The sequence below is a fragment of the Ochotona princeps genome, chromosome 28 (genome assembly GCF_030435755.1).
Source record: "Ochotona princeps isolate mOchPri1 chromosome 28, mOchPri1.hap1, whole genome shotgun sequence".
NCBI classification, from domain to species: domain Eukaryota; kingdom Metazoa; phylum Chordata; class Mammalia; order Lagomorpha; family Ochotonidae; genus Ochotona; species Ochotona princeps.
In genome coordinates, this window is record NC_080859.1 from 6744859 (window position 1) to 6765391 (window position 20533).

Sequence of the window (20533 nt, forward strand, 5' to 3'; positions counted from 1 at the left end):
GATGGTAGGAATCCGGCTTCTTTATGGCATTTCTTTTGAGCAGGGCGAGGCTCCCGCCCTCCTCCCCCTCCCCTTCAAATCCCAGCAAACAAAACCATCCCGCCACTTGAGCCATCTGCCGCAGGTGTAATGGATGGCAGGGGGCCGACCTAACCACACTTGAGTCTCTTCTAGGTCGTCACCGCCCTGCACCAAACAAATGAGTCCTGTTTCACCACTAGGGTGCCGAGGTGCTCGAAGGAGGGCGGCCCCCGCCTTTGGCAGTGCGCAACGCTTAGAAACCAGAGCCAGCTGATGCCACAGCACACAGGCCCAGGGCAGCAGCCCCGCCGGCGCGCGGCCTCGGCGCCCTCCCTCGGCGCCCAGGCCCCGCTCAGGCCACCTCCGCCTGCCGCCCGCAGCTCCCGGCCCTCGCAACTGCCTCAGAATTTGTGGTTCTTTAGGACTGTCTTCCTGACGGCCCAGGGTCCCCGGTGTGTGTGTGTGTGTGCGTGCTGGCGCGTGAGCATGTGTGTTTAAAACGCCTATTGGTAGGTCAGTAGCAGCTGATTAGAATTGGGAATCCAATAATCTTTTTGAACACACAAGGATTTTTGTTAAAGGCAATTATTTTTAAGGAAAGAAGGGGGGGCAAGAAAAAACTCTAAATGTTGTGCTCCAAGTCTAGGGTTCCTAGCTTAGGTCCTTGGAAACCGAAGCAGAGCTGGGCAGCTCCCACCCGGCCAAAGTTGGCTGCAGATAGGCGCACGTTCTCGCTCACCTTGCACGAGCAGAGCCTCGCTTGCACGGGGTCGTGTGAGGAATGCGAGGTGTTGGACGGACGGCGCCGAGAGGGAAATCGGGGGATGGGGCAGGAGAGGCACGGGCCGCACGCCGGGGAGCACCAGGTCGCCTGGGCTCCGGTCCTCCGCGGGAACCTTGTCCTCACCCCCCATGCCCACTGTCTAGCGAGCAGCATCAAGTACTGCTGCTGTCGCCCTCTGGTCCCCCGGCAGGGGCTCGACCCTGCCACTCTCGGAACTCTGCACCCCCACCCTCGTACTTACCTGGAGCGAGGAGGCCCTGGCGAATGGTGGCCCCCAAGCGTCCAGTTCCCTCTGCCAGTCGCTGTGCCACATCCTCTTTCCTTCTTCCTGCCTTCTGTTCCTTTAGGAAGGCTCGCCTCTTTCTCTCCCTTCTCTCTCTCTCTGTCACACGGGAGGATTACTTGTGACTTTTAGAGGTAAAAGCTTGCTTATTCAGAGGAGAGAGGGAGGGGAGAGGCAGAGAGAAGAGAGGTGGGAGGGAAAAGAGAGGGGGAGAAATAAATGGAAGGGACCCCGAGGCTGCAGGGGAGGTGGAGATTCGGGAGGTAGTGCCGGCGTCGGGAGAGGAGGAGGAGGAGGAAAAGGAGGAGGTGGAGGGATGGGAGGGGTAGGGTGGAGTAACCCAGGATGGGCTGGGATGGGACCGCGAGGAATAAATTGCTCCCCACCCAGCTGCAGTGCGACGCCCCCAGCGTCCCGGGGGAGCAGACGCGTCAGCTCGCGGCGGGCCGAGGAGTGGCGATACAAAAGCGGGCGCCGTGGGGACCCCTCCGTGGGCTCGCCCCGGGCCCCAGCCGGCACCCGAGACCGCGCCCTGAGCACGGGAACCACTGCCCAGGCCTCCCCTCCCGGACCTGGGCTAGTTTGTCTTGTCTGGGAGATCCAAGATCCACGGAACTTTGATTTCATTTGTGGGCGCCCGGCCTTAGTCTCCAGCGTGTCCTCGCCCCGGGGCCCCAACGCCCACCTCACTCCCAGCTTGGGCTGGTCCGGGCCTCTCTGTCGGCGACCTCCCGCCTCCCACGTCCAGCCTGGCTCACTTCAAGACACCCCCATCCCCCTTCAGCCCCAGCCCGTTTCCAGGAGTGTGTGTGTGTGTGTGGTGTGCGTATGTGTGTGTACGCGCTCGCGAACCGCACACGCTCCAAGCAAGAAAGAAGTTAAAACCACAGCACGAAAAAGTCGTTTCTGTGTTGTGCTGCTCGGAGTCCAGGAGAGGATTCTGGTAACACCAGGGTGTGATCCTGCAGCTGTTGCCGGGACCCAGGCGGAGCTCACTGCCTCTAACCCCGAGTTGCTATGCAAGTCAGGCTCACTTCTAGTTATTACGGAGGATGGAAGCAGGTTTCAAAACTCATACATGATTGCCGAGAAAAAAATGGGTGCATTTTTTTTAGCAGTGGTCAAGGAGCGAAAGTGGGCAGAACGGCTCTTTCTTGCAAGAGTGCATCCGCAAGGGATGAAGGTGGAAGCCTCCGCCTGACACAAAACCGCTTCCAAACGTGACAGGATTAAAAATAGAAGCGTGCCTCTCCCTCAGACGACCCGTTGGCTCTCTGTTAAATGCATTAAGCCAGCCCCGTGGAACGATTACACCGCAGCCTGGAAAGCGCAAACAGCGTATTACCGCCCAGTGCGCGCAACCCGTGCGCTCAGAGCTCCCGCCACATGCGCACGCCCGCCCCGCAGGAAGCACGAAAGTTTGAACAAGGACGCCCTAAACTCATATATATGTATATATAGTCTCAAGCAGCTACCCTAAATATAGTAATTTTCCTCTTCATTTCCTTGCTGACCTGGAGGTGTGACAGAACGGTTATGCTACAGGCTAGCAGAGTTGGCAGTAGGCTGTATTCAGTGCGGATGGCGCGTCACGAAGTGCGGGGGGGCGAGGGGGTGGACGGGAGGGGGGAGGGAAACAGGGGCGTGGAGAAGAAGGCTTCTATGAACAATTATATTCTCCCATAGCAGTTTAATTTAAATAATAGCAATGATGTCACGGTAACCATTTCCCTTCTCCCACTCCAGTGAAGCCGCACGGCGGGTTGCTGCGCCACGCATCTGAAGCGTTAGCGAAGGGATACAGTCTCAGGCGACTTGGACACCCAGTCTGTGCCGTAAGGAAGCTCTGAACGTTGCACTGGTGAACAATGGGGCCCGTTTTAGAGTCCGTTTAGCTGCCAAACCTTGTTTCAGAGAAGGGACCTTAAGATGTTGCTAGTTCGTGGTGGCAGGTTCGTTAGAAAGTGGAACAAACCAAGTTGCCTGTAAACTATGCCAGTTGTAGGCAAATAAAAGTATGCTTAGTCCTCGGGAAAAAGCTTTTTATGCCAGACAGTAAATGAGGGACATGTTTTATACATCAGAATGGAGTGTCACAAATTCCTTTGGAAGGCAGCAATATTGGGAGAGGAAGTGGGAAGCTCGGAGTTCCCAGCACCAGCGCTGAGCCGGTCCGGCGCCCAGGCGCGCATCGCGCATCGGGGCTCCGCCCTCCCGCATCCTTGCCCTTCACGGCCCGGTCCGGCTCGGTCCGGTGAGAAGCGAGCTGGGTGGCGGTGGATCCGCCTCACACACAGGCACACGTGTGTGGATACGGGCAACACCCAGGCTACAGTGCAGTGGCATAGCCAAAACAGAATTCGTATTATTTTTCTTGTTTAACTCATTGCCATTTCCAAGAATGTGCCTAAAACTCTCTTTGAAATTGTTAGTGTTCGGTTCTGCTGCGCTCTCAGGAGCAGTTCTACCGAGAAGGGGTAGGAGCTCAACAACGCACTGCGTCGAATGGCAGGACAATGATAGAAAAGGAGTGAGTTAGCTGGAGAGTAAGTACCTGCTGGAGAAGGCAAAAGGGATCTTAAATCCAAGTAGGTCCTAGCAACTTTTCTTTGCGATTGAAACAATTTTATAATTACAGGCCTTTTTCCCCCCCTTTTAAATCATGTACAACCTAAAAATGTCCTCTTTGCTGCCTGCAAATGAGCCGGAAGTTTAAATCAGACACCAAGTAGCCACTGATATCCCCCATGACACACAGGGGACCCTGCTCCAAGGTGAGACCCTAGGATCCTCCTCCCCGGGTTCTGTGGTGCCACACCCAGAAGCAAGCTTTATCAGTCTTGGAAGACCACGTGGTTAGATGGGAAAGGTAACTTGAAACCACAACCTGATTGTGGGCAGAATTCATTTTGTTCTATTGACCAGAAATGTCAGAGTGACTCCAAGATTCTCCTAAGAATAGACAGCTATGTATGGGAGTTGGTCTGATTAGAGCATCTACAGCTGGTAAATCACAAAGAAACTCAGGAGTGAGTGGTGGGGAGAGAGGGAAGGAAGGGGTGTTGGGGGGTGCTTTGTGCTCAGAGCTGCACAGGTCTCCTAGCCTTAAGTAGTATGACCAAGAACAATTCTCCACTGCCATTGACCATCACAAATTAAACAGAACTCATTTAAATCTTTTTAAAATTACGCGCAGATGTTAGTGTTTCCTGGATGATGTCTTACCAGATTTTAAAGCCGGTTTATTTATAGCTGGCATTTGTGCAGGTTCTGCTACAAACATCACAAAGGTACAGGAACATGTTCTGGTGGTGTCCCGGGCTCGTCAGCCTTCCTCGCCAGCCTGCTAATGGCAGCTACTCCGTGCAATGACACCTTTCAATCCATGTCACTGGCTCTTGAGTCTTTCTAAGTGTGAATGTTCCCCCTGAATCTTTCCAGAAGTTCCGGGCCACAGTCCTACCCTCCAACCCCTCAAATAAGCCCTGGGCACCCAGGCTGTGCCCTGGCACTCTCTAAGGGTTTGTCTTCATCTCATCTCTTTCAAAGCGGGCTTCTATCAGGGCAGACCTTCAACTTGGCCCCTTACAAAAGATTCTGTTGTGAACAATCAGAATCAAGCCCACTGCCCCCATCCAGCATTCACTTCCTTATTTATTATTATTATTACACCTCAAACATTTCCTTCATTCCTGCTGGTTTCCAACTCACTCTTTGCCTCCAGGTCCAAGTCTTTGGTTACGGTTTGGTTTGGCATGGGTCCACATGGCTAGGAAGGTGGAGACTCCACATCTCCAGGGCTCTCCTCCCTGTTACCTTCCACAGTTGCTACAATTGGGTAACGTGCTTTACTAAAAAAAAAAAAAAAAGATTCTCCTTGGCAAGGGTCTTGTGGTCTGGTTTCTCAGTAAGGGATTCTGAGGGCTCCCTTGAGGCTAGTTTTGAGGGATCCTGCCCTGGAGCACCCTCAGGTAGCAGTGGATGCTAGGCTGACTTCCCTGTCCCCTAGTGGATCCTGGACCTGCAATGTCCCCATTTCGCGTCCACAGGAACTGGGGAAGGGTGGACGTCGAGAGGCTGATAAGAGGCCAGTCAGTAGAGGAGTGAAACGCCACGGTTGCTTCTAACAGAGGGTACTGGTCAGGAGACATGGCAAATGCAGGCATCAGGCTCCTCGCCTTTGGCATCGGGAGTGCCGGGTACCCGAGAGCCATGGCGCACGGCCTCAAGTGAGCCGCTCCGCAAGGTAGGCCTGCTGGCCACCGCTCCTCCCTGAGCTCAAGGCCTCCACCGCCATCCGGTAAATTACACCTGTTTCCGAAGAGCCTGGGTACCTGACACCAGATGCAGCCCGAAGCAAAAGAGGAAAGAAAAGGGAACGCCACGCCTTCCTTAATTTCGTTAGGGAAGGGCGCAGGGCTGTCAACCCCATTACCTAACACCAGCTTTAGCTGACACCTGTGCCGTCGCGGCCGGCTCCGGGGCTGGAGGCGGCCCCGCCTGGGACACAGGCTCTGCAGGCCCCCCAAGCCACTGCAGAGGAAGAGAAGAACGAAGTTGGAGCTAGAGGGCGGCCCATCGGTGGCGGTGGAAATGGAACTGATTTCCCGAGGGGATTCTCCAGCGCAGCCCCACAACCACGAGTTAGGGCCACCTCAGAGAAACAAAGACACGACTTCCAAGTCCCAGACGTTCTCTTCCGGGAATCTCTCTGGTGGGAACCCCTTCGCTGCACCAGGCTCAGGCCTGCTCCTAGCGGCCGGAGCCCTCCGGCCTCACTAATCGCTCCGGTGCACCTGTCACGGGGCCTGTGGAATCCCGCCCACCCCCTGGGGACCACCGCTGGGCCCTGGAGGGGTTGCGGTGTGGAAAGACGCTGGAATGTGCCTGGCCTGCCTCCTGGCTCCAGACAGCTGACAATGGGGGTGGGGGGCTGTGGGTTAAACTGAAGTAGGGGCCAGGGGAGCCAGGGGAGCCTGGGTCCCCTGTGGGGGCGCCGCCAGGCCTCTCAGGCCTGTGACAGCGCAGTTTGGGGGACAGGTGCCCGCGTTGAGGTGCCAGCTCGTTGAGGGGGCGGGAGTTAGCGCCAGTGACCCCCGTGGCTGAAGGTCAATCCCCAAACTCCTAGGACACCCGCGGTCTTCCTCTGCTCTGCGGGGACAGGCGACAGGCTCGTCGCCACGTCAGTCCCTCCGTGTCAAGAACCGGAACGAATGTGTCCCGAAATTTTCTCCAAAATAAAAAAAGAATTCAAAGCTATGGAGGCACCCCACCAGGACCCGAAGCCCGGGGAATGTGTCGCGGGGCTTTATAAAACAAGCAAGCAAGCAAACAAACTAACCCACAAAAACACCGGCCACTTGGGCGGCGCCTAAGGAGCACGGTGCACTTCGCTGGAGGCGTATCTCAAGGATTTCGAGGCATAACTCAGTGTCCACAGAGAGAAAACTGGGAAAAGCTTTACGGATTGTATTTGAAAAAATTACGAAGAAATTAGATCTTAGGATCAATGTGGACTGTTGGATATAAAAAGAAAAGCAAAAACTAAACTAAAAACGAAAACAAAAGGACCCAGAAATTCCGCACGCTCCCTCGGCCAGGGCTTCGGCCCTGTCCTGGCCGCGGGTCCCCACTCCTCTAACTCACACGCCAGGGTCAGTTCCAGGGCCCCATGCACCACGACGCACCCGTAGGTATCGAAAACCACGTCTGTGTCTTTCAAAGACACTTGGGTATTTCCTGGGTGCCACACCCGCAATTAAAACCACGACGACAACGACCATCGCCACCACCATCGTCACCCCCCAGCATCTCCCAATATACCCGAGTTTGCCCAGGACGGAGTGGCCCTGCGCGTCCCTCTTCCCCCGTGGCGCCTCACGCGACAGGGACCGGCGCCCAGGGCTGGCCCGGCGCGGAGGTCAGCAGGCACACCACACGCCCGGAGTCGGAGCGCAGAGCGGTGCGCTGCACACCTGCCAGGCACGGTGCGCCCTCCGCTGCGCGCTCGGCTGGCCCCACCAAGAGAAGTGAAAGACGCATGCCACTCTACCTTGCCCAGGGCCATTCAGGCGCCAGTCTCCCAACTTTGGACATGGCTGGTCGTGGTGGGTTTGGGGAGGTTTGCTTTGCTGGGTTTGGTTTGTCTATATAAAGCCCCGCTGGAGTACTGTACCGAGGAACGCGCCTTGATGGACTCGGGTGTTAATTAACGCGCGGCTAATTTGAGCTGCCAGGAGCGGGAGGCGACTGGCGGCGTCGCGAGCCGCAAGGGGCCAGTGACCTCTAGTGGACACGCGCGGAGATGCAGCGCGGGAACCGACTCCTGCTCGGCGCCGCGCGGCCTTGGGCCCCTCCGCCGCCTTCGGACGGCCCAGGGTGGGACGCGACGCCCAGGGTGGAGCAGGACTAGGGGCAAGGAAACAACTGCCAGCAGGTGCTGCCAAGAGAAGGCCGCGGCTCAGCCGAAGTCTGGCCCCGACGAGGCTGAGACAGGTCCTTTATGGCCAGGCCTGGGAGACAGAGTCCTTTGGCGAGAATTTGGGACATGACCGCTCGGGACTTGGGTTTCCAAACCCAGGAAGAGGGGAACCTGTGCCAGCCAGGCAGAGGAGAGAGGTCGTGGTGGGAGTATCCAGAGCTCACCGGTTCTCCCGAAAGTGATTCTTGTTTCAAAGAATCGTCCTCACCCTTTTAACTTAAGCGCTTAGCTGGACCGACCAGGGAAAGCCAGGGAGCAAACGATGCGCAGGGCACACCCGGTACCTCCGAGTTCCCGCCGGAATACGCGGGGCTAACGTCCGAATCCCTTCATTCCTTCAGCGTGAAAGGCTGGGAGGGCAAAATAGCCGGTTGGGGTTTTAATGGGTAGTGGATTTGTTCTGCTTCTCTCACCTCCGTTGATTCTAGCAGAGCTGGAGTTGTTTTTGGAGAGGATCGTGCTGGCACAGCAAGCGCCCAAGCCAACCATGGCCCAGGGTCATTAAGACCGAATATTCATTCCCATTTGTTTCTACAAAAACTTACAGAAATCTGCATTTTTGTCCTCCCATCTCGCAGAGCGCAGAGGTAGTACGCGGAAGCCTGCAAGGCCCCAGTTAAAGCCTCACGCCCAGCCCCGCGCGCACAGCTGCGCCTCAGTCCCGCCTAGTGCCCGAGGCTGAGCCGACTCCGCGGGCACGCGTGCCAGGGCCCTCTCACGGGGCGGGGGGCTTGCCTTGGGGGGTCGTGGAACACTTCGGAGTTGCCTTCTTTCGGGGACATCTGCCTCCCGAAGGCCAAGTTTGCATTAACAGCAGCCGAGGGAGCTGCAGCGGGAAGCTGAGGTATCCCTTCTTGTATGTGTGGGAGTAGTGGGTAGCCTGCGGTGGCAATCCTCCTTCCTCTGCCTTGAGCAGTTCAAATTTGTCCTCCAGGGCTGGGAAGCGGAGGTGGGGGACTTAAGGCATTGTCCCTTCCCGCTGAGCCCGTAGCACAACCCACTTCCTAGCCGCCTGGACCGCGGGTGTCCTGGTGCTCCCGCACACGCGGCGGGCCAGGCTCCTGGGGTCCTGAGCAGTGGCGTTATGGTGGCACAGATGGGCCAGGGGGAGCACCACTGGTGCTCAGTCTAAACCTGACCCAGCCTTTTAGAAGCCGTTGTTCCTTCTCCAAACTTTTCCAAGCCTAACTTTGTACCTTCGGAACTGGCGTGGGTGCTAAGTTGCCCAAGGCTGGGAAGCTACCCCAGAACAGGCACGGTCGCCTGCTACCCCCAGCGCAGGGCTGAGGCCGGTCTTGGAAGAGGTGGGGTCAGGGGACTCCACTCCGCTGGGAGATGATGACCCCAAGCTCCTCTCCTGGCTGGGCTAGAGGTGGGGGTGCCGGGCGAGTGTGACCGTCTCTAATCGCCCGCGGGTCAGCAGCTGCCACTGAGCTCGGGGCAGGGCCATGGAATCGCAGTCAGGCGAAACTGTTCCAGGGAGGTCGTGGAGGGCGTGAGGGGGAATGAACTCCCCGGAGACTGCGTACTAAGATCCTGGAGAAGGGATTGAAAGTTGCGCAAGGGACATAGCACCTCGGCCCCACACATTAACTGTGGGTCGTGGGCAGAGATTCAATTTTCTGTAGACGCCAAATTGGGGCCGTGTAAGAAAAGATGCGTGCAGTGAAACAATTTCCTATGTTAAGACGCCCGGACATGACCCTCGCCTCCTCCTGCAGCCCACGAGGTGGCGGATTCCTTGAGCTCACCTCCCCCGCGGCCCAGGAGTTCCTGGTAAATTTGGAGCAGAACAACACCTCAAATTCAGAATCTAAACCGGAAAATGAACCGTGAGGCGCCCCAAGTAAGGACGATTCATCTTCCTACCCGCCTCTCCTCCCGTGACCTCCTCATCTCCGGGAAGTAGCACGAGTCGCTTCTGGCACCAAAGAAGGTGCACGGAGCGGAACCGCCACCTGTGGACGGCGGCGCACACTCGCCCCTGGGGTCAGGAGGGAAGGCGCCCAGGTCCGAGGCGTCTCCAAGCCCCAGTCCCATCTCAGACCCCTGGCAGTTGGGAGACTCCCGCTTTGCTCACTGGGCTGACCCTTTCACTCCAGCACCAGAGACAAAACGAGTGGTTGTTTTTGTTGTTTTGTTTTGTTTTCCTGTGCGAGCTGAGATTTATCCCAGGCATCCCTGAGCTCAGCAGGCCCCGAGTACCCCATCTCAGGCCCCCAAGAGCCGCTTTCACGCTTACCGGTAGCATGTACGCAGCCTTCCTAGGGCCACGTCTAAGTGGGCGCCATGGAGGGCAGCCCCACCCTCGCCCTGGAGAGTGAAAGTGGCGAGCGGCTAGCGTGTGAAAGGGCCCCTGCTCCGGAAGCCCTGCAGCGCTTCAGGACACAGCGTTTCCAGGCCACTCTGTAACGGGTTCAAGTTCAGGGTTTTGCCCCCAGGCTGATTTAGAAGAGGCCGAGTTTGAGTAGCTGGCCCCCTGGAGTTCCAAGGAGCCTGACCTGCAACTTCTCCTCTCTCCAGCCCTGCCTTTCAGTCTGGAACTCTTAACCCCTGAGCCCGGCGTCTTCCCTTTGGGAATAGGATCGGCTATCTTCCTCAGTTTCTCTGAGGGAATTTACAAGAAAGAAAAAAAGATCTGGAGTCTGCACTGCTTGGCGCCGAGTCTCTTGGGGGACTGAGGCAAAGGCTCGGGGCTCCCAAGAACTGGCGAGGCGGTACCGCTGGTGTAGCCGCGCCTGGTGGTGCTGGCTATCTCTCCTGGCTGCCAGCTATAACTATTTCTTTCCTCTGTCTGGGTGAGAGCTACGGATGGATGGTACGTGTGCAGCGATTTCGATCATCAATTTGGACTGTTTGAGCTATTCTCTGTATAATAAAACTGAAAAGGCCGTGCGCTTGTCTTTCGCCCCAGTTCTCACTCCCTCCTCCCGAATTAGTAGAAGCGGGGAGCCTAGATGGATGGTCTGGAGGAGGGGCAGAGGTCTGGCAGAGAACTTGCCAAGCCTCCGTGTGCTTTCCTCTAAGTGACCCCGTGAGGGTCTGTCCGGCTGATTCCCAGTGTCATTTGGGTGTAGTGCTGGAGACCTGAGATTCCTTGTCTGAAACTTCTGAATAAGGGAGGGGTGTGTGTTGGGGGGGCGTACCAAGTGCCCCCTCTCAGATCCGGACAAAATCCCTGGAAGCCGTCTAGGAATCATCCACTGGGTTTCTCATCCCTCCTAGAACAGCTGCCACCGCACACACCTCCAACCTGGCCTCCTGCTCTCTGCGCTTTCCAGCCGGTCGCTGGAGTTGGCTCTCGCAGGGAATACGTACGGAAAGGAATGGGCTACTGTGGTTCCAAGACGCCCAGGATATGCGCCTTGGGCTGGATCGAGCGTTGGGCTCCGGGCGCGGATTCCCAGAGAGGGCTCGGGTTGGCGGCCCGAGGACTCCGCGTTCTCCAGGGGCGCCTGGATGGAGACGGGGCGCACGTCCGCAGCCGGCGAGAGGCCAGGGAGCGCCGCGCCTCCGCCTCAGTGAGCGCCGGAGAGCGCGATTTTCCCACCTGCCTTAGATGCATCTTAAAGAGGTTGATCTTCGTTAAGGCGATGCCCACCCCTTCACGGCCCCGCGGGTACCTTGCCCCCTTGTAAATACCTTTTGTTTTCTAGGTTTTTTTTTTTATCACAACTCTGGAAAAGATAGAATTTACGTGTCTATATATTTATATTGATGCAAAAAGATTTTTTCAGCTTGAGTTTGCGTTTCTATTGATTTCAAAAAACATCTGAAACATTTGGCTTACAAGCTAAGCAGTGTTTTCACTGATTTAATAATTTTTAAAGCACTAGACATTGAGTCAAACTCTGTGTATTTGTTTCTCAACGACAATCCGTAAGCTAGCTTTTTTCACCTATATTTCCCTTCCCCCCTTCTCTGGTTCCCTCCTTTCTTTCCAACTTGAAAACCGAAGTTCAGGGACACTAAATGGCTTTCACTAAGGTGCAGGGCTGGCAACGGGCAGAGGTACAGTCTGTGCACAGATCGGGGGCACCGAAGCTGTTAGCTGAAAACAGGCCGATTGCAGGTGAGGCCAGGCTCCTGCAGGGTCCCCCACCTGTGGTCCTGGGTCCCGTCCCAGGATGAAGGGGAAAGCCCAGGAGCTGACTTCCCAGGCAGGGTGCTGCAAACAGCCCTGCATCCCCATGCTACCCAGTGCGTCTCCCTGAACCCCTGTGTGATGTTAATTCTGCAAGTGTTTTTCTGTTCTCGGGCAAACCATCATACCTCGGTGAGAAACCCTAACCAACCTCTTACCAACTTTCCTTGGCAACTTATGTTTGAACCCGAGGTCAACACTGTGGTGTGAGTGAATGACAAACACAGTCATAAAGAAATTAGTCTTTCTGCAGCTTTTGGTAACAGACCAACTGTGCCAATACGCAAAGAATAGTAAGTTACAGTTTGGGCAGATTGCATATTTTTAAAAAAGTGTTTTAATTATGTTATATGGGTTGGAAAAATCCTTTATTTATATGACTTGTAATGGTAAAATAAAATTTAAGACACTTAAATAGGGGTGTCAGAATGCACAAACTAACCTCTGGGGGATTGTTTTTTTTTTTTTTTTTTTTGCTGCACTTCCTCCAGTGGCGTGGTGGACTCCTGTTCACCTTATCTTTTCCTCTTTCCTTACCTCTCTGCTTCCTTTTGGTCTTTCTCTACCATCCATTTTACCTTGGGAATGAATCTCTTTGCGAGACACATAAGAAAATGAATCTCATTTGTTTATTACTTTTTTTTTCCAAATGCCATTAAGAAAAACAACCCGAGAGCAATGCCAATGTGGTGTCCAGTTCTTCTAATGTCTGTGGACAGTCAGCACGGCCTCGGCTGTCCCCCACCTGGTTTTCTGCAACAGCTACTTCTTATAGACAAATGAGATGAACTATCAGGCTAGCGTCCAATTAAAATAGATGATGCCGTAAGATGAAAGATAAACATTTTAAAACTACCACTGTGATGTATCTAACACTGCCATCACTATTAAAACCAAAAAAGGCCCCAAATCGGCTAAGACAAAATCACAGCACACATATACACGCAAGGAAAATATGAACTATCGTAGCCCTGCAGGAAGAAACCCTCAGTGCTTTGCAGTTTCACATGGGGAAATGCTTATCCTTTCCTGTAAAACATACCCCAATCGCTATTGAAGATGGCCAAAATTTTGAACATAAAAAAATTTGCCATAATCACAGAGCTTCCCTTATTTTTCTTTTTCAACAAACCTCGACCTCTATCTTTTCAAATTCTACACTTTGCCTGCCAAAGTGATAACTGAACACTGGAAGAAATTGAATCCACATTGCTACAGTGATGGCCACACATGTGCTGCCAACCAAGCCTTAGGCCCGGGTTCTTCCCAGCTTCCTAGCTGAGCTGTGGGTGTTGATGGCGAGTGCTGAAGAAAAGCTCTTGCTTTTGTTGTCTGCCTGTGAGGGATGGCCAAATAAAGACATGGCCAAGGTTCACTCCTTCAACACAGACCTCTCTAACATGCCGAGGACTCATCAGCATCATTATGGAGAAGGCCTGTCAGGGAAAGGATGTTAAAAGAAACTAAAACTGCTAGACGAAAAGTAGCCAAGACAGAATTAGAATTGAAAAGACTGGGGAGGCCATTTCTGGCTCTTAAAGTTAATTTTAAAAGAACACTCAATCCCTGGGCTCCTCTTATGTCAACAACAAACTCCCTTTCTTTCTGTCCCCAGAGCACCTGCATTATGGCCCTTACAACTACTGACGGCCACGCTGTAACCCCTCTCTGACACACATCACCCTCACACTGGCTTGGCTGTTATCTTTTTTTTTTTTTTTTAAAGATTTTGTTATTATTATTGGAAAGCCGGATATACAGAGAGGAGGAGAGACAGAGAGGAAGATCTTCCATCCGATGGTTCACTCTCCAAGTGAGCAGCAATGGGCGGTGTGCGCCGATCCGATGCCGGGAAACAGGAACCTCTTCTGGGTCTCCCACGCGGGTGCAGGGTCCCAAAGCTTTGGGCCGTCCTCGACTGCTTTTCCAGGCCACAAGCAGGGAGCTGGATGGGAAGTGGAGCTGCCGGATTAGAACCGGCGCCCATATGGGATCCCGGGGCTTTCAAGGCGAGGACTTTAGCCGCTAGGCCATGCCGCCGGGCCCGGCTGTTATCTTTCTCATTGTTTTCTCAGGCCACACCAGCTCAGCTGCCTAATCAAGCATTCTCTTTCATGTTCATATTTTATCAAGAAATCCTCTAACAATCTGGAAGAGGTTTCTTTGTATATTTGCTTACATGTTTTTGTCTGCAGCTCTCTCTTAGAATAAAAATTTAAAAATCCAGGATTGTGCTTCTCTCTTTTTTTTCTCCCTGAAAGTTTTTATTTTCATTTCCTTGAAAGGCAAGAGGTAGAGTTATTAAGAGATTTTTTTCATCCATGGGGTCACTCCCCAAGAGGCTGGAATGACTGGGTCTGGGGCAGGCCAAAACCGGGAGTCTGGAACTCCATTCAGGTCCCCTCCGAGTCAGTGTCAGGGTTCCAAACGCTTGATCCATCAGCTGCTGTCTTCCTGGGCATGTTAGCAGGCAGCTGGATTATAATGAAGCTGCTGGGACTTAACCATGCACTCCATGGTGGAATGCATGTATCACAGGTTCACTCCTCAAACACTAGTAGCGGTAGGGCCAGCAAACTGATTCCAAGTTCCCTGTATCGGTAGCAGGACTCAATTGCTCACATTGTCATGTCTGCCTCCCATGGCCTGCTTTGGCAGGGAGCTGTAATCAGAAGGCAGAGCTGGCAATCAAATCCAGGTATTCCTGTAAGGGCAATGGGTGTTTAAACCAGCATCTTCACTGCTAGACTAAACACTTGTCCCACTAAGATACTTTTTAAAATCAGAGATGGAAACAGTGTGGGGAAAGGCAGAATGGTATTTAGAAACTAGTGCAGAGAAATATCTAGGCAGAAAGACCATTTGCTAGACACACACGTCTCTCAGAAATAAAAATCCATGTTACAGATACACCCAACGATAATATCAAGACTACATGCACCTGTAAAAGCTTGCATTGTTTTATTGCTGTTAACTCAGCAAAAACCCCTGGATTGGCCACTCTGCTGTTGCTGCTATGGAGCAGGCCTGGGGACACAGCAAGCTGGGCCATGGCTTAGGATACCAGCCTCCCTTTTGGAGTGTCTGTTCACATTCCACCTACTCTGCTTCCAACCCAGCTCCCTGCTAATGCGCCCTCGGAGGCAGCAGGCGATGGCGCAAGTGCTTGGCCCTGTGCCACTCGTGTGTGAGATCCAGATGGAACTCTGGGCTCCTGACTTTAGCCTGGCCTGTCTCTGGCTGCAGAGGGCATTTGGGAGTGAACCAGTTGATAAGTTGATAAGAGAACTCTCTTCCTCTTTGCTGCTGCACCTTTTGAGTAGATGCCAAAAATAAATAAGCACTTCTCTTTTATGAAAAAGGGAAGACACAGAGACTGTTGACGTATCTTCACAGCTTAAAACAGCATGGCTGTAGACACCATGCCTGTAGGCGTCTATAAATGAGCTGTGCTGCGTTATTCATCTCTGTCCCTGCCTTCAGTGTCCGGCTCCTTTCGCATGTCCTTACGAAGTGGCTCTCACAAATTCTACAATTACTTGCAAAAAACTACAGGCAGTTCTTCTTCTTCTTTTTTTCCTGGAGTATCATCAAGTTGATTTACTTTAGCCATGTTTTAACCATGCTCACATTCTCACACATTAGAAAGCAAAGGGAAGACTACGGATTTTGCAAGCCAGAGGGGGCAAGGTACAACTAGTTTTAAAACTACTGTTCTTGGAGTCACACCACCTAGAAAACTGCTTAATTTACTTCCTCACAAACCTAAAGAATTTAGGCTTAAGCAATGAAAGGAATCTTCCCGCAAGGTTTACTGGTGAACCTCCACGGACACTTTTAAAATCCCATCAAGGTTTCTTGCATGCACTCAACATTTGGAGAAGGACTCTGGAAATGTAGTTTCTTCCTTCCTTCTTTCTGTCTTTTCCTCCTGCTCCTGATCTTCCTCTCTCCCTCCTCTTCCCTTTTATTTATTCCCATTTTTACTGCAGAGATACAACAGCATTTCCTAACCAAGGAGAGAGAGGGGGGTGAGTGAGTTTCAGGGTGTGGCCAGCAGGATCAGTCCAGGAGCAGTACTGAAGGAAAGGCTCACAGGGTGATACTGTGTCCCTAGGGACAGCTCCTTGTGCGGGTCTGCACAGCCGCTGCTCCCTCCTCTTGGCCTGACGGGGGATCTGGTTAGTGTGACAACATCAGGATCTGTCCTCAGCTAGGTACTTTGAATTATTCATTAGTCAGGAGTAAATTACCATTGAGAGGCAGGTGACACACATGTTTTCTGGAACAATTATTATCACTAATCATCATTTTCTGCAGTTGTTCATGTGCTCTCATTATTAGCCCTTGATTTCTATGTAAATTCTTCTCATAAAACTGCCACACAAGGCAAGTCTTTTTTTTTCCTGGCACTCTTCACCTCTTGCCAGGTTTCTTGGCATCCCCATTTTCCTCATCTGGCATCGTGTGGCCTGGGTTTCAGACTCAGCCGACTGTTGACACGGCCACATCAAACACTCTAACACTGAGCATATTGCGCTGCAAGCAGAGGCTACCTTCTCCACCTTTTACCATATTGCACTTGTAGTTTTGTGTAGCAATTGTCCAAACATTGATTCTCACATTTTCCCCTTTTTGATTTTCATTGGGCACTGTATTTGACACTTTAACTACTTTTGCCAGTTGTCCATGCCTTGTCAGAAAGACTGAAAGTGACACAGACTTTGCCTGAACAGTTGCCTTGAACTACAGAGAATTCCCCTTTGAACCCTGTGGAACTCCTTGGTTATTTCCCTTGTGCGCATTCCAGGAAACAGCGTCCTCAAGAGAAGCATCACTCTGCAACGTTTATAGATACCTGAAGTCCATTTTCATTAAATTGAAAGGAAAACACACACATGGAGATCTTTTACCTGCTGGTTCACTTCCCAAATGGCCAGGCCAAAGGCAAGGGAGTTGGAACGCCAGCTGGGTCTCTCACATAGCAGCTGGTAGCGGCCCAAGCACTCAGGGTATCTTAGACTGCTTTCCCAGTTGCGTTAACAGGGAGCTCTATTGAAAGCAGAGCAGGTAGGACTCAGACCTGTCCTTTGGAGTGCGTGGGCAGTGCCACTCTGCTGTGCCACAGGACTGGCTCTGAGAGAGTTCCTGAGGTGCTGGTTCAGGATGGAATGTGTCCCCACTTCACTCCCCCTCTTGGTGCAAGCCTAGTGGAGACTGGCACTCAAGTTTACTGGCATGACAGAACCCCATACTGACCTGCCCTGATATTTACTATTATTGGTTCTAGAAGGAGACTTACTGTATCATGTAGAGAGGAACACGAACCCAAGAAACAGCCTAAACATTTACCCCCATGATGTAAACATTAAGGGGGTACAGGCTCTAACTATTACAACCCAGTCCTGGTTCTCTCGGTTATCAACAAGGTGACCAGGTAACATTTTCTTTTAAATTTTATTTTTGATGATGTTCACATTAGGGTGGGAAGGGTTGAAGATGATGGGAAAGTGGATGAGACCATTGTTTCTGAATTTTCTTATTCTTCTTCCTGTATCAGGGGGAAAGAGAGAGATACGGGAAGAAGCCACACCCAACCTTCCAACCACATCATGTACCAGTGGGTACAGTAGGTTAGTGAAGTCTGACTCTCCTCCTAACGCGTTTCACATGCTGGCCAACAGGTGTTGTAGCCCTGCCTGGCCTGGTCTGCCCCATCCCAGTTCTCGTGCTCATCAGTGGGAGGAGTGGCCCAGCAAGGGAGCCCCCTACCCCAGGCCTCCTAATGGGCTTGCAACCCCACAAGCCCGCCTCCTGGTCTCATGTGTCTTGTGGGTGCTATGGCTCAGTGTGCATGGCCTGCCACATCTCGGTATTTGCTGGTGGGTGCTTTAGCCTGGCCCGACCCTGCCTGCCATCAGTTCCAGCTCATGCTGGTGGGTGCTACAGCTTAGCCTAGCCCAGCCATCCCCCAGTCCCAGCCCTAATGTGAACTGGCTGGTGTTGTGGCCTGACCTAACCTGTCCTGCACCCCATGCTGGTTCTCAGATCTTCAGTGGGTGTTGAGAACTGGCCAAGCTTGGCCCACTCCCAGATTTGACCCACATGCATGCTGGTGAGTATTATAGCCTGGTCTGGTCTGGGCTGCCTTGGTTCTTACATTCCCCTGTGGGGACTGTTTTTAACAGAGGAGTTCCCCAATCTACTCTATGTGTCCTCCTAGTGGCAAATCTCATGCACACTGGTGGATTCTTGGCCCAGACTGACTCAGTCTACCTCCTATCCTGGAGGGAACAGTGGCCTTGCTCAACCGGTCCATATCCATTCTTTTTTTCCCCTTTATTTTATTTTTACTTTTATGGTGCAATTCCATAGGCTCTGGGATTTCTCCTCCACCCTCCCCAGGTACCTCCCCCAGCATATTTCCTCCATATTATTATAACAGTGTAGTATTTCATGGACAGCCATAAACCCATCATTCTGTTATTTAAATGTGTCCTGACATTGCTGGTACAGACAATGGCATACAGTCAAGCATCCTATTGTTAAGCTATATCCAACAGTTTCATTGACAGTCCATTTTTGATTTGGAAGTAGAGATGCCTACTGCATCATATCTTCACAACTGAATATGTTAGTCTTTATTGCATAGTTACTATATATTCCCTTAAATGAGAAGCCATAAAACAAAATCAACAATAGGAATAAAGATTAAACAATAAAGTTACAGCACCATGGAATTAAGTAAAATGCCACTGAATAACCAACGTGTCAATGAAGAAATGAAAAAGAAAACACAAAAGCTTCTTGGGTAAAATGATGCTACTGCCACACCCATTCTTGTTCATACTGCTGGGTCTTACAACCCAGACACACCTGGTCCATGCCCAGACACAGCTTTCATGTTGTTCAGCAGGTACCGAGACCTAACCCAACGCATGCTATACCCTCCTTGGCTCTCATGAGCACCAGTGGGGGATGGAGTCTAGCCCAGTGTGGCACACCCTAGACCCACTCTGCACCCATGCCTACAGACACTGAAGTCATGTCCATCCTAGACTCTTACCCCTCTTCTGGTTCTTGTGCTCACCAGTGGGGAACACAACCCAGCATCTCTTTAGCTTCCCAGCAAGGCCTATTCTCAGCCATTGATACTGTGCATGACAGTGGTTGCTCTGACCCAGCTTGGCCTGCCCCATTCCCCATCTTGGCCTTTGCCATTAGAGGCTGCAGTCTAACTTGTCCCTGCCTGCCCCCAGTCCCAATTCTCACTGGTGGGTGCCGCAGCCTAGCCCTGCCTGGTCTGCTCCTATCCCTGGCTCACACCTACACTTGATGGCATAGCCCGCACATCCTGGTCCAGTCTGGAAGCTGCACATGCCAGTGCACTAAAGCTGACCCAGCCCTGTTAGGTCCACCCAACTCCAATATCAAGCCACACACTTGCCAACTGGTGCAGCTGCCTTGTGTGGCCTGAACAACACTCAGGCCTGAGTCTCATGATCACCAGCAGGAGCAATAGCCCATCAAGGATGTTTCCCAAGTTCCCCCACCAGGCCCATTCTCAGACCTAGATCTCATATGTATCGGCAGGTGCTAGGCCCTTACCTGGCATAGTTTACCCCCTCCATCATGGCCTTTGTAAGAGCTGGTGCATGTTGTGGCTCAGCACATCCCACATCCTCTTATTGGGTGTTTCTGTGGGTGCTGCAGCCTGGCCATGCCTGGTATATTCTCAAACCAAGAATCCATGTATGTCTGAGGGTTCCATGGTCATACCTAGCTCAGCCCCTCCCTACCCCAGCTCTTTTTTTTTTTTCCCTTGAGGATTTTATTTTACTTTTTTTTTTTTAAATTGGAATGGCAAATATACAGGAAAAAAAGAGGTACACAGAGAGAAAGATCTTCCATTTGCTGGTTCACTCCAATGGTCAGAGCAACAGCCAGAGCTGAGCTTATCCAAAGCCAGGAGCCAGTAGCTTCTTCCAGGTCTCCCACGTGGATGCAAGGTCCTAAGGCTACCGTCCTCAACTGCTTTCCCAGGTTGCAGGCAGGGAGCTTGAAGGGAAATGGAGCAGCCAGGATTAGAACCGGCGCCCATATGGGATCCCAGTGCATGCAAGGCGAGGACTTTACCCACTAGGCTACTGTGCTGGGCCCTACCCCCAGCTTTTAAGAAAACTAGAAAAAATTGAAGCTCCACAGGGGTGGGCCCAAATATCTCCCCATAGAATTTGCCCCTGACCTGGTTCTCTAGCGTGCTGGTTAGTCATAGCACAGCCTTTCATGACCCTTCCCCTAGTCTGACTCTCACTGGTGAGTGCTGTGTTCTAGCCCTGCCAGGTAGGCTCCCGCCTCTTGCTTTTGTGTGCACTGGTGGATGGTGATCAGCTGTGATCCATGCTAACTAGTCCAGTTTAGGTCTCCCATGTGGGCTGGTACACCAGTCTCATCTACGAAAGTCGTTCAGCTTCCCCCCTTCAAACTGCTTGGTCTTTGCCCCCCTTGTTTACCTGCAAGTACGGTGACCTTGTCAATGGGAATTCCTCAGAAGTCATTCCTCACCTGAAACATATTCCCTTAGCACTTCTCCCTCCCCTACTTCCCCTTGCCCCTTTCGCTGATCAATTTACAGTTCCTGTGCCTGGAAGTACATGGGTTTCCCAGCCGCATCCACCAGCACGCTGCATCAGCCAGCATGCTAACCCTGACATCCTCCCCATCAACCATGTGGGGAAATTCCTAGGCTCTCTCTGCCTGCCTGGGTGTGAGCCCCCAGGTTCCCACACACTTCTGTTGGTCTCATCTCCATCCCCAATT